A 15034-nucleotide genomic window follows, 5' to 3' on the forward strand; every position below is an offset into this window, starting at 1 on the left:
GCTGGGCTTATCTCGGATCGAAGAAAAATGGGATAAAAAACGGGATATCCCGATAAAAATAGGATACCGCAGATACGGACGGTTTCACCGTCTTCCATCCCGCTCTCGGTTCACTCATCCCGTTTTCCGTCCTGTTTTCATTTAACCAGGGAAAACGAAAATGGATGAAAGAAAACGTTATGATTTGTCCCGTCCGTTTTCAACTTTAATGACAAGACTAGAGAGAGACAGAAATCGGAGCGATTTTTTTTATATGCACACAGCACACATCCAGAGCATCAGGCTCCAAGCTACTGTGATCACACTCAGTACGTGCTCACGACGAAGCGCGTTATCTCACGAGTACGACTCACTCCCCATAGAACACCTTCTCGAAGCACTGCAGGTACTCGGGCTCCAGCCCAAAGAGTAGAGCACGGCGATGCCGTCGTCCTTGTTGGCGCGCTGCGTCACGTAGGGCGTGCCGCTGCCGAACATCTTCGCCGGCGCGACGAACCGCGGCGTGCCCCAGCCGAAGTCGGCGTCGTACATGGGCATCCCGAGCCAGCTGACCACACAGAGGTCGGACTCCGGCATGAGCTGCCCGCGCGCCGCCTGGCTGCCCTTCTCCGACTCCACCTCCAGGTAGTCCACCATGGAGCACACGTAGGCGTCGTCGACGCGGTCCACCGCGTCCCTGATGGCCTGCGCCACGAACCCGAGCGGGCGCGCCAGGACGTCCTCCACCCGGGCGACCACCGTTTTAAAATGCTTTAACTATTGATGGTAATAATGTCGAAAAGTCAAATAAAATGACAACAGTGGTAATGCCTTGCAGGATGGGACGGAGTAAGTAACAAGTATTCATAATCCAGACACTGTCATGACGACACGCCATCGACGACGCCGGGAGGCAAAACTATTGTTTGATGCCTACGAGCCTACCATCCAAAGTTGCCTGCGGTTGCCCACGATCCTGCACACACTGATAGACGCTAGCTGTCATGATCACAGGATATCCTTTTCGCATCTCATTCTCATCACAGGGCAGAAGTCTATTCCCTCGATGGCGATTATTTCGCGAAGCTTTTGTTCTGTAACTTTGGACGGCCAGCAGAGTTTCGCACGCATGCACTTTGACATCGGATTTGATAGGCGTCGGCACCCTAGTGATGTCTCACATCACAGGTCAGCATATCGTCTTTCTATCGTTTACAGTTTCGTCTTCTATGCAATTGACCTGTTCGCGCTTGGCTCATAAGCCGCTGTTGGAACAACTGTAAACTGATTTATTGGTGTAAGAAAAATATGGTTTATTGGTTAAAAAAATATAGCTTATAAGTCGATCCAACCGGAGCAATAATAATGCAATGCCGACGGATGCGTCCATACCTAGTAGTACGTGCTACATTAACATCTGCGGTGTGTGTGGTACTACTGTCATCGACGGACCATGTGTGGCATGCCCGGCTGTAACTGTACCTTACGTCCACGCCAAAACTTTTCTTCATGGTGGGGCCGCTGCTGCCACGGACCACCGTCCGAATACGCATATTACTCCAAATCTCGTCGCAGTCTGGTCCCACACATCACAATCAGGTACATACAGGTCTGATACGTGCTCCCCACCTATATATGGTGTCCAACGTGTGTTTTTTTCTTTCTTGTTTTTTTTTCGAAGCTGTACTATTCTTGAGCATAGAACCGTTCGATCCGGCCAATATACTTTGTCATGTTCCCCTCGTTTCGCATGTCTAAAGTAATTTCACGTGAATTAATAACCTACTAGATGCCAACTCACGCGTTCCAAGCAGAGCTACGGATGTGGCACGATGCATGGGCTTTGTTGATCCATCACGAGAACCAAAGGCCAAAGCACTCGTAGTCATTATAGCAACCTCGAAACTTTCCGCATTTTCCGTCTCTAAAGTAATGCCACAGATTTTGGTTTGAGCCCTGGTGTGGGGAGCTGCACCTAGGCACATGCATCCGACCCATGCGTCAAAAACCAACGCCATGCCTGTGCCAGCCAGATTTGCCAGGGCGTCAACCAAACTAGCCGGTACGAGCATGTGTGCGTGCCTCACCTGCAACATGGACATGACGCAGGGCGGGTCGCCGGACGGCACGAACATCCGCCTGACCTCCGGCGACGGCTCGTAGCCGTCGTCACCGAACACGTCCGCGCCGGCGAAGTCGGGCCCTGGCCCCTGGCGACGACGAAGAGCGCGCCCTGGGCGTTGCAGTCGATCTGCAGGCGCCCGCCCTCGCCCACGCCCAGCCTCCCCGCCAGCGGGTAGAACGGCACCAGCGCCGCTCCGGCGCGAAGAAGGCCGCTCCTCCATCGGTGGCGCCTGCGGCCGCCGGCGTGGGGTAGTAGTACACGAGCGGCGTGTGCGCCTTGGGCACGGCCAGGTCCAGGTTCGACACCTACAGCTCCCGGCGTGGCGTGTCCTCGCTCGGCGCCACCAGCGTCGTCCCCACCACGTCAACCTTCATCGGCTGCGTTGAGTGTTGGCTGTTGGCTGTTGGCTGTTGGCTGTTGGCTGTCCCCCTCCCTGTACTCTCTCGCTGTTGGCTGTTGAGTGTTGAATGTTGATAGCTCTGTGTGTTCGTTCGTCTGCGACTGCGATAACTGCAAGTGGTGGGGCCGCGATTTATAGCAGGGGGCCCGAGACGACCCGGACAGGTCGCGTCATGGGCCGCGCCGGATGCAGGGCAGCGTACGGTACCTGTGGGCTGTGTGGCCTGTGGACTGTGGTCCAGCTGCGCCGTGCTGTTCTGGTTTCGAACACGAACAGGCACCGCACCCTCTAATAAAATTTTCTGGATACGTGTATCGCATACGCATATGAGTATGACTGTATGAGATGCGATATGTATCGGATATGCGGATATGCAATTTGCTTAAAAAACAGTGACACAGAGATACAGGCTAGTATATTTATGAAACCAATAATTCATGTATAAATAGTAACTCAAATAATCATCACGTGGGTCCACTACTCGTACTAACAAAGATTAGACAAGAAAAAAATTAGATAAGAGAACATATATATTATAATAAACACACTATTGTACTGTGTGTACTCGACAATGGACGCAAGAAACAATTATATTTGATGGAGAGTGAGAGTCTGAGAAGGGAAGAGACCAGGGCCGACGAGCAGATACTTCGCTGGTTCAATCTTGCTGCGGATGGAGTCGCCTACGGAATCTCGTCGCCTACAGAATCACTCCGATCATAATAATATATGAATAGGTATCCTAACTTAAATCTATTTTTATGATCTTTTATTATTACTAGCAAAAATGTTCGTAGGTTACAACAGGGGTTTAGGATCTATAACTCGATGATTTGTGGCTCGAAAATTCAATGATCATGTCATTCATATTGCAACCACACTTCATATGGTGCCTTGAACCCTTGACACACGTTTTTCTAACACATTGAACATGAGAAGCTCATAGATTAATTATTATGTCATGTTTCTCAATTGATTCTTAAGATTGTATCTCAGTCACACTGCTTTAACTCATACAGGCTTAAAAAATATTGGATCATCAAAATGATTCTTATTTGAATGTTTTTCTTGGGATTATTAACATTTTAACATAATTACGGTTGGCTAGCAGCTTTAGAATTGTCACGACATTTTCACCCGCAGAATGAAAATGTCAACAAATTTATCACATTTGCTCACGTGCCACGCTACGTACGCATGGCACGATGGTGCTGAGTCATCAACCACATGCAAAAAGACCATCACGCCCCCTCTTCTTTTTTCGCCTAGGCCGCAGATTAAAGGATGGATGGCTCAGGATAGCTGACGACTGAGATATGTATATTTGTATTTTCAAGACATTTCCTCCTTAATTTTTGAAGGAAAAAGAACATATATGATGTCATCAAGACATCATGGTCAATAGCAGATCACGGGGCACGGCTCAGGCTCCCTCGGACTTGAAGGCCTTCTGGCAGTGGAAAAAAATGAATGGGGAGCGTCTGTACGTGGATACTATACTGGTCTGTGTGTACTGTTGTGTGGGCCAACACATCATTTTCAAACCCGTGAGCCATTTGTCAGCCGTAGGTCCGTACGCGGACTGCCGTGTGGATGGTCCTCACCAGATTTGTTTACCCGGCAGTTGCCCTCGATGGAGGATGCAGCAGGTACTATACTTCGTGTCCAAGCAGGCGGACAAGATGAGCCTTGCTGCCGTTGTGATTATGATTGGCATCCTGGGCCTCGCCGCTGCGGCGCACCACCCTCTAGTCGCCGCGGTGCTCCGCGCCCTCGATGCCGACCGCGACCTCCGCTCTATCACGCGCCGCTAGCGTGGCCACTTCCGAAAATGCCATGACACGCGTGGGCACGCGGCCGCCGTCTACGTCAAAGACCCAGGTGTCGTGGCCATCGGCGTTGAACGGCGCATGGGCGTGGGCCGCAAACTTCCGCGCCACGAGGTCGATGATGAGCGGGCCGTGAGAAGGCAAAGCACACGACTGACGGCTTGGGCTCGTCCTTAGCCCATGTCAACGGTGTAGGAATCGAAAACTCTTCTAGGTGTAGATCAGTGTGTAGAACTTAGCTTAATGCATGAATCGAGAGAGGGAGACTTGGTGATGTACTTCATCATACGTAGCCACGCCCACGGCGCCACAGCGACGTGGCCACTGGAGTCGTAGTAGCAGTGTAGTGACGGTGCGCGACGACGTGACAAAGTGCAGCGGCCCGGTGGTCACACTGTAGAGGCAATGGTGAAGTCGGTGGCGGCTTCCCGTCACTGCAGCACCCTCTCTTCAGATCGGATTAGAGTTAGGATAGAGGTGGGGCGTCTGGCGGTTCAGGGGAACCTCGTACTGCGTGCCCTAGCCTCCACCTCCCTTTTATGGTGTTGTGCGACGGGAGGCCACCGACCATAGAGCGGTTGGACGCCCTCGATCAGGGCGTGGATCCAAGGGCTCAATTGGCCGTTGGGCCAATTGGTGGAGATCAAACTAACATTCTCCCCCTTGATCTTACCTGATTGCTTAAACTTAACTTACTTACTTTATCTTGTTCCCATTCCATCACAGATCAGTACATAGAGCGTGCCTCATCGTCACGGTCTGTTGCCATTAGATTAAATAGCTACAACACACCTCTCTGTTTTAAAACAGATACTCAACTAGGCCCTTAGTATCCAGAAATCATAAGCTTTTCCATAAACACATGTCGATTGTGTGTTCTCTGAATGCACTGGGTGGTTAGTCTTTGATAAGTGGATCCTGTAAGTACTTACTCGGTACTTATGTGCTCAATGCTTTCAAAATGATTCTGGATTTTCTCCTTTACAACATATAACTAAGTGTCAATGTGTTTGGCAGCACACTTGATCCTGTTGTCTTAGGAGTTAACTTACTTTAAATGGTTATTGCTGTTGTCTACCATTGTTAAATCCGGGTACAGATTCCCTTAACCATCTTTTACATGTTCCTTAAACCTCATGACAAGCTATACTATGGTATGCATCACTGATAACACCACAACTATTTCTTTGGAGCTTTTCCACAATAATACTCCAACCACGAGTGTAAGCAACTAGCTGTGGATTTCACTACATATCTCGCCAAGACTTAACTTTTTGTACCCTCAACTATTTGAGAGTACTTGTTCTTTTTTACACAGCATGAGGCCTATGATACTTTGCAAAATTACAATACATTTTCAACTCCATTCTAGTGATCCATATCTGGACTGGACTTCTGTCAAATTATCCCTAAAAATGTAAACTACGTCAGGGTAAGTTCTTACTTGTACTTGTACACACATCAAGCTTCCAACAGCTGAAGCATATGGAACCATATTCTTTTGATCGATCTCATATCGGTTCTTGAAACACTTAAAGTTCCCAAATCTATTACCCTTGACTATAGGAGCATGCGTAGGTTTACTCGCATGCATACTTTTTTTAGAATCTTTTCTAAGTATGCATTTGTGATAGTCCTAATACCTCAATTTTATCTATCTCGCTGAATTTCGATTCTTAGAACCAATGACGCTTCACCAAGATCATTCATATTGAAACTTGAGGACAAAACTTCTTCTCCAATGACAGATTAACATCACTACTAGTGAGTAGGATGTCATCTATTCACAGAATGTGGAAAATGAATCTTCCATTTTTGAACTTCGCATAAACGCTACTGTCCTTCTCATTTTTCTTTAAAACCCAAACTTTCTTATTGTTTTCATCAACTTCAAATACTACTGTCTTGTGCCTTGTTTTAACCCATAACTGGATTTCTATAGGAGACATCACATACGTTCTTTTTCTTCCACGATAAAACCTTTGGATTGTGCCATGTAAACGTTTTTATACAAATCCCCATTGAGGAATGTCGTCTTTACATCCATATGATGTAACTCTAAATCATAATGTGCCAGTAACACCATTTGGATTCTAAAGAATCCTTACATGAGTCTAGAGATAAAACTCTCATCGTAATCTATTCATCCTCTTTGCGTAAAGCCTTTTGCTACAAGTTGTGCTTTATATCTTTCTATATTCCCTTTGGAGTCACGTTTTGTGCAGTAGACCCTTTTATAGCCTACTGTTTTGGATCCATCAGGAATTCCTTCTAAGTCCCAAAACATCATTGGTATTCAACGAATTCATTTCAATTTTCATAGCTTCTTGCCATTTAAACGAGTAAACGGTTCTCATAGCTTTTTCAAATGAGGTGAGATCATCCTTCATTTGAATTTCTTCACTAACATAGACTTCATAGTCATCAGAAAAAATAGGCTTACTAATTCTTTGAGACCATCTGGGGCCTCAACTACTAGCACTTTCATATGGGGTTGTTGTTGCTCTTCATTGCCAAGAGGCAATTGATTCTACAGTCTCCTGTATTACATGATCCTTGTTTACATTATTCATATTCTTCGAAAAGCCAACAACAGGTGTTGTATTAGTCATACAACATCAACGAGGTATTGAGAGATTCGTTGTTTTTGAATCACTGAAGTGGGCATACAGTCTCGCTTCTCTTCAAGTCTTAGATCTCTACATACCTCTTCATACCATGCTCCCCTAGATCTTCCCATCTTTTCTAAAGATAGTGATCTTATTTTGGGTTTAATTCGTTAAAATCTCATATGGCGCTTTAAGCACCATCCTTAACATCTTTGAGACTGACTACGCTATTTTCCTGTTGAAACTTTAAAAGGATTCAGGAATTTAGCTATTTCTCTGCTTAGGGGTATCATTGTTGTGACAGTTGTACTCCTCCAACGGTTGCATTCATCTTAATTAATCTTTATCTCACTCTTAATGAAGAGTATTTACATTTACTTAATTGATCTTAATATTCTCCCCCTCGAAATATGGCATGAACTTTACTGCCATAATTTCGATAACTATTCAGAAAGCCTATAAACGAGGAGACACTTATAACTTACTTTATTCACATGATTGTGTCATGTAAACAAAGTTATTTCTTGATCCATTTAGGAGTACACTTTTCTTAATTCACTTTAAGAACTCAACGTCTTTCATTAGCAATACTTTTGCATGTCACGCTTGCATCTTTTCCTTATCCTTTGGTTGGTATTGACCATGACGATGCATTTCTATAGTGCCATGGTCAATACTAGGATAGCCTAAGAGCTACCCAAACTTTTCTCGCTATGCGGGATACAAAAACATATGATTCATCACAAAAACTTCTCCCGCCAAGCTGTATGGACTAGCATAATTACTATACCAAAACTTCTCCCTATGTGGGATATATCTATACTAAAACTTAGTCATGACAACTAAAACATTCACTTATACTTTATTTTCTAATTAAATCTTTCCGTTGGTTCCAATTTAGTCAAAAAATTAGTAAAATAGCAAAAATTGTCCTGAACTAGCTTGGCTCAAGCCTTTTCATTCACATACCCTAACATTGCAGCCCGTTGACATGCAGCCAAGTGATCTTGTCGGTTAAATAAACAAGGTGCTTCTGTATCAATTCTACATCACCGTTGGGCAGAAAATAGAATTAATGCATAAAACTCAGAAATTAACTTGAAATCCATATAACTACTCTTAAGAATTAAATTCTCCAATTGGTTTGAATTTAATTGGAAGATAATCAACTTCATTGCAGTGGAAACATGTTAATAAAATACATTCTATTAGTTCAGGAGCATTTCTTGGTCCTTATCTGCTCTCTGAAAATTTGACCACGTTGGTGTAAAATTTATCAGAGATTTAAATCTTCAAGCTTAAATTCATTATAATATTGTCATCATCAACGATGGTCAGAAAATGACAATACCATAATCTTACTTAAACAAAGAACGGACTACTCCTCTAATTTAAATTTTTCTGTTGGTTCCAATTAAATTAGAGGATAAACATAATCATAATTTACTAAATATAGCTGCTCTTCGGATTAAATTCTCCTATTGGTTCGAATTTAATTAGAAGATAATAAACATTAAACTTTATAGTGAAAACTTAAACATAATTTGTGAATTTTACCCATAGGGAAATTCTCTTTACTAAATTTCTTTGAGCCATTAATCATTTTCTAGGAAATAACGATTGACTAGAAAAGAAAAAAGAAAAATGGACTCGAAGAAAGCGGCCCGCCTACCATGCGGCGCATGTGCGGCTCCCTCCTAGGTCGTAACCTAGGCCTATGTCCAGGAAAGTGGCTCGCCCGCTCATGCCTGCCTAGGCCAGCCTCCGGCCCATCGCCTCTGCGCTGTTGGATCTGATCTGATGGTCGTCCACGTGTCTCGCCTGAATAAAACCCTCGTTGCGCTGCTTCCGCTGAAACCCTAAACCCATTTCTTTCTTTGCTATCACTTTCTTCTTTCCTTAGCGCTGTGGCGGAGAGACGAGAGGCAAAGAGGCTCCACCACCGGTCCCCTTGTCGGTGAGGGCGACTGGTGCCCTTGACTCCGCGCAACCCTGCTCCCCTAACCCTAGCTCAGTCTCACTCCCTCCCTTTCCTCTCTGACCACCGCGACGGAGAGCAGAGCACAGCAGTCCACTAGAGAGAGAGATGAAAGAAGAAGAGGATGATGGCACCGTAGCTGACCCCTTCGTCAGGCTCATGCGCTCCCTAGCAGGTGAGCGCGCTACCGTCGAGTGGCCTGGCAGCGGTGCCCTAGCTCGGCCAGTCTGTACCTGGCGCTGAGGTCCTTCCTAGGTGACTCGGTGAGTGGAGGCCGGCGAGCCGCCTCCCATGCCCTTCCCCCTTTCCCCTTCTTTCTTCTCTCTGTTCGCATCTTGTTTCCCTTCTTCTCGGAGCTGATCTAATTTAGGGTTAGGGTTAGAGATCGGTTACTATTTTTCTTCCCCGATGGATTAGGGTTCGGGTTAGTGCTTGGGGTTTGAGTTATAGTTCAAACCCTCTATCTCTTTGCTTCTTCCCCTTCCCCGATCGCAGATTCGCCCAGTAGGTTCTCTTTTCTTTTTTTCTTCTACATTAGGGATAGGGTCAAGGGTTCGGGTTTAGCTGATTAGGGTTTGGCCGAACCCACTGTTCATCTTCCTCGCCTTCTATTTGCGGGTTAGGGTTAGGGTTCGTGTTTGGGTTGATCCAAATCGGCCGAATTGAACTCTCTTTCTTTTGATTTCTTCACCTCGACTGGTGTCAGGGTTCCAATCTAAACCGGATCGAACCCTCTACTTCTCTATCTTTTCTATTTCTTTTTAGTTTTCTACCCCAAACTAGATCTACACCATAGAAAGTCTGGCTCTGGTACCATTGTAGGAATCAAAAACTCTTCTAGGTGTAGATCAGTGAGTAGAACTTAGCTTACTGCATGAATCAGGAGAGGGAGACTTGGTGATGTACTTCATCATACATAGCCACAGCCACGGCGCCACAGCAACATGGCCACTGGAGTCATAGTAGCAGTTTAGTGATGGTACGTGATGACATGGCGAAGTGCAGTGGCCTGGTGGTGGCACTACAGAGGCAACAGTGAAGTCGGTGGTGGCTTCCCGTCACTGGCAGCACCCTCTCTTTAGATTGGGTTAGAGTTGGGATAGAGGTGGGACGTCTGATGGCTCAGGGGAAACTCATACTGTGTGCCCCAGTGAAAGGTCCTAATATGGCTAGAGAGGGGGGTGAATAGCCTATTTAAAAATCTACAAACCAACTAGAGCAAATTAATTAGTATAACAAATAGCGAAATGCAAATTTGCTCTAGCTCTACAAGGGTTGCAAGCCACCTATCCAACAATTCTAGTTGCTATGATCACTAAGCACACAATTTGCTATATCACTACTCACTAAGAGCTCTCACACTTGCTACACTAAAGAGCTCCACTAGATGAACTTAAACTACAAAGCAAGCTCTCAAGTCTAGCTACACTAAAGAGCTTGCTATAACTAGTTTGCAAGAATATAAATATGTGAGTAGGGATGATTATACCATCATATAGAGGAGTGAACCAATCACAAGATGAATGCTCAATCAATCACCGGGAGAATACCAAAGGACAAGAGACAACCAATTTTTCTCCTGAGGTTCATATGCTTGCCGACATGCTAGTCCCCATTGTGTCGACCAACACTTGGTGGTTCGGCGGCTAAGAGGATGTTGCACGAACCTCGTCCACACAATTGGACACTGTAAGAACCTACCCACAAGTGAGGTAACTCAATAACATGAGCAATCCACTAGAGTTACCTTTCGGCGCTCCGCCAAGAAAGGCACAAGACCCCTCACAATCACCACGATCGGAGCCGGAGACAATCACCAACCTCCGCTCAACGATCCTTGCTACTCCAAGCCATCTAGGTGGCGGCAACCACCAAGAGTAATAAGTGAATCCCACAGCAAAACACGAATACCAAGTGCCACTCAATGCAATCACTCAAGCAATGCACTTGGATTCTCTCCCAATCTCACAAAGAGGATGAATCAATGATGGGGATGAGTGGGAGGACTTTGGCTAAGCTCACAAGGTTACTATGTCAATGCAAATGGCTAGGAGAGTGAGCTTGAGCTGGCCATGAGGCTTAAATAGAAGCCTCCATGAAATAGAAGCAGTTGGGCTACTCACTGCACTGAACATGGGGCGACCAGGACGCTCCAGTCAGATCGACCAGACGTAGGACCCCAGCGTCCGGTCGTGCGATGCACGCCACGTGTCCCATCTCTTCAAATACTGAGCGTTCGATCCCAATGGCTAAGTGATGACTGGACGTGCTGCTGCTGAAGTGACCTAACACTGGACCTCAGTGTCCGGTCGTTTCCAGTAAGCATCCTAGAAGCAAGAAATCACGATCGGACGCGTCCTGGTCATGCTCGACCGGACTCACCTACCGTCCGGTCACACGACATCTCCTCTATGTGCTGCCACGTCAGCAGGACCGGACACACCCCGTCAGCGTCCGGTCACTAAGTGACCCAGCATCCGGTCGAAGACCGACACAAGCGTCTTCACACTTCCACTGACCGGACGCACCAGGTCCTACCGAGACCAGTGTCTGGTCACTTACAGTGACCTCCGTCTTTTTGTAAAGAGCACCGATGACACCATCGGACTGTCCGCACTCTACGGGCGGTCACTCCGTCGGTAAAGTTTCTAACCCTTGCTCAAATATGCCAACCACCAAGTGTATCACCTTATGCACATGTGTTAGCATATTTTCACTAAATATTTTTAAGGGTGTTAGCACTCCACTAGATCCTAAATGCATATGCAATGAGTTAGAGCATCTAGTGGCACTTTGATAACCGCATTTCAATACGAGTTTCACCCCTCTTAATAGTACGCCTATCGATCCTAAATGTGATCACATTCACTAAGTGTCTCGATCACTAAAATAAAATGGCTCCTACTATTTATACATTTGCCTTGAACTTTTTGTTTTTCTCTTTCTTCTTTTCCAAGTTCAAGCATTTGATCATCAACATGCCATCACCATCACCATCACCATGATCTTCACAATTACTTCATTACTTGGAGTAGTGCTACTTATCTCATAATCACTTTGATAAACTAGGTTAGCACTTAGGGTTTCATCAATTAACCAAAACCAAATTAGAGCTTTCACCCAGCCCCACCTCCCTTTTATGGTGTTGTGAGACAGGAGGCCCACCAACCATGGAGTGATTGGGCGCCACCGATCAGGGCGCGGATCCAAGGGCCCAATTGGTGGAAATCAAACTAATAAACGGGAGCTCGATGCCGGCGCCCGGGAGGCACACCTCCAGCACGGTGGAGTTGGTGGCGGCGTCGACGCACTCCACCCGAGGTCATAGCAAGGGACCTACAGTGGGGCCACGGTGTCCATGAGTGTGGCATCCCCGAACACCCGACGCAGTGGCGAGGACCTCTCCTTGCGGCGGAACAGTGCGACCCACCTGCTCCATAGCTTGCCGCCGGCGCCGCTGCACCAACTGTGCCTCCCGAGGATGGCTGCCACATACGCCAGCGCGTCGGCAATATGCCCGCCAGTTGTGGCCCCTTAGGAGCTAGCATTGCGGCCAACACGCCCCCGGCGTCGGCCGCTGTGGCATCGAAGAAGTGGATCATGCGCGCGTCGGGGTCCCCCGCGCGCCCGCAGCGTGGCCTCTAGCCTCGCGAGCACGGCCACCGCCAACAGCACATCGCCAGGGCTCGGCCCGCACCCGCCCTGGCCATCCTCGCATCCTCCGACGCCACGTGACTATCCCTGGTGCAGGAGGTCGGCGCTGCGGTGCCCCACCTAGGCCGCGCAGCCTGCCGCTGCCGAAGTCCAAGTCCAATCCACTGCCGCTGTCGTGGGTTGCGTGGGGACCTATCTGGATAGCAGAGAAAGGAGAAGCCATCCGGGGCGGTCTTGGCTCCCTGGAATCAAATTCGGCATAGCACTAAACGGGCAAGTAGGCACAATATAAGGCATACACCTGGGCTATTGGCTACCGCTAGCTGCATGGATCGTTCGGATCGGAAAAATAAATCGACAATATAGGCCTCCCGTTCGCTTCACTGAAAAAAACAAGCGGAAACACTGTTCTGGCTGATTTGTTATGAGAGAAAAACAATATTCTAGCTGAAAAAACAAGCTAAAAAGTATGTAAATGGAAAAAATACACCTGGGCTACTGGCTACCGCTAGCTGCATAGATCGTTCGGTTCGGAAAAATAATCGAAAAAATAGAATCGGACTGGGTCTCTCCAGGACATGAATATGGAAAAAAAAATGTAAACCGTAACCGAGTCGATGTCTTAGGGACGAAAGATTTTGTGGAGAAATTTTGCCTCTTTATTATTAAGTATAGGTATAGATTACTTTTTTCGTCATGCCCATGAGAGACCTGACCGAATCTATTTTTTTTCAAAAACAAAATGGCCCCAATGATCCCCATCCAACCAACTCCTATTTGACCATTGCATTTAAAAAGAGTTTCTATTTTGATTTTTTCGATTTTATTTTGTTCTATCCGATTTCTATTCAGATTTTCCTCGATTTCACCTCCCAGGTCCCCGACGTCCGAGTTCTAGTTCTGATTTTTTTTTTCCAATTTCATGTTGCTTGTCTAAACGTCCGAGGTCCTACTCTGATTATTTTTCCCCCAACTTCATGTTGCTGGTCCCACGGTTGGAGTTGCGACTTAATTTTTTTTTTCGTAATTTCAGGTTTGAAAGTTCTGAGTTCCTATTCATATTTCTTTTTACCGGTTTCTCCTCTTCTGTTATGACGAATTGAGTTTGAACTTTGTTTTCTTTTCGCGTGCCATATTCCAAAACAGTTTTGGTTGGTATATGCGGAAAACAAACATACTAATATATCTGTATCCATCCATCTATTTATCCATCAATGCATATATACTTGTCAGGGTGTCATTTATTTCTACGAACTTTGAAAATACATTCATGTGTCCCTAAACTTTTTAAATTATGCATCGCTGGTCCATACCAGCCACATGTGCATCTGTTGCTGATGTGTCACACCAACCTGGCTTGCATTTTTGTACTCAACCCCTCATCTTCTCTCTTCTCTTATTAGTGTGGCCCTGTTCAGCTTACCCCATATTCGACTTGTTCGACTTCTTTTTCAGTTGGAACAATGTTTTTCTCTCACAACAATTCAGCCGAAACACTATTTGTCAAACAGTTTTAGCCAAGTTTCAGACCAGCGAACGGGGCCTGTATCCCGTACCTGCTCTTCGCTTCAGGAACAATGGTGGGTGTGCACAATGCCACGAGGACGACAAAACTCTGCCACTGCACAACGAAGCACAATTCAATGCGCTCCGCTGCCGTCACGCCCACCAGCCACCTCCCGCACGCACCGTGCCTGTTTGCGCTCCTGCAACGCCTCCATGGGCAGGAACCGCCACGCCATAGCCCACCGTCGTGCCTCGTGTACAGCAGATCATACGTCGAAGTGGGCCATTTGTAGCAGCACGACCTCGCCGCCCAGCTGGGGACTCCAAGTTGATGCAATCATCATCCGGCTTCGACGTGGACGCCGGTGTCGCATTGTCCAGTATGCGCAACGTTGATGAAGTACATGCGGGCGTGACCGCTGGGTTCTCTGGCCAGAGGTTGAGCTGCAAGATCACCACGTTGTTCGCCTGCTATGAAGTATGAGTACACGGAGCATCATCCTCAAGGCAACGACGAGGACGAGCTCCCACTCGGCTCCACGACCCCCCGGCGTCCGGCCTCGTCCACACCTCCACCGCACTAGCACGGCGGCGTTGACCTCCACCCCCTACAGCCAGATCTCCGGCGAGCGCGGCATCCTCGAGCTCACTGTCCGCCAGTCGCGGATCTGGCCCCAAGCGCCTTGGGGCGAACTGCGAGCGCGCCGGCGGGACGGCCGCCGCCACCTCCTTGCGGTGGCTTTGTCCCCTCCCCCCTCTCTCTCTGTGCTAGCATTTGGTGGGCCTCGGGCCTGGTCGGCCTGCTAAAAAGGTCGTGCTCATTGGGCTAGCCCGGCACGAAAAGTGGCCCGGCAGGTCATGCTTGGGCCGTCGGCCAGACACAAAGCCCAAGGCTGCACGGCCCCATGGCACGGTGGGCCCTACGGTGCCGTGTCGGGCCGGGCGGGCCCGGCC

General features: G+C 47.4%; 1 pseudogene; it reads right to left on the bottom strand.

Annotated features, from left to right (window-relative positions):
• Window positions 1-349: 349 nt before the first annotated feature.
• LOC136499925 (putrescine hydroxycinnamoyltransferase 1-like) lies at window positions 350-2572 on the bottom strand (annotated as a pseudogene).
• Window positions 2573-15034: the final 12462 nt, after the last annotated feature.

The sequence above is a fragment of the Miscanthus floridulus genome, chromosome 13 (genome assembly GCF_019320115.1).
Source record: "Miscanthus floridulus cultivar M001 chromosome 13, ASM1932011v1, whole genome shotgun sequence".
NCBI lineage: Eukaryota > Viridiplantae > Streptophyta > Magnoliopsida > Poales > Poaceae > Miscanthus > Miscanthus floridulus.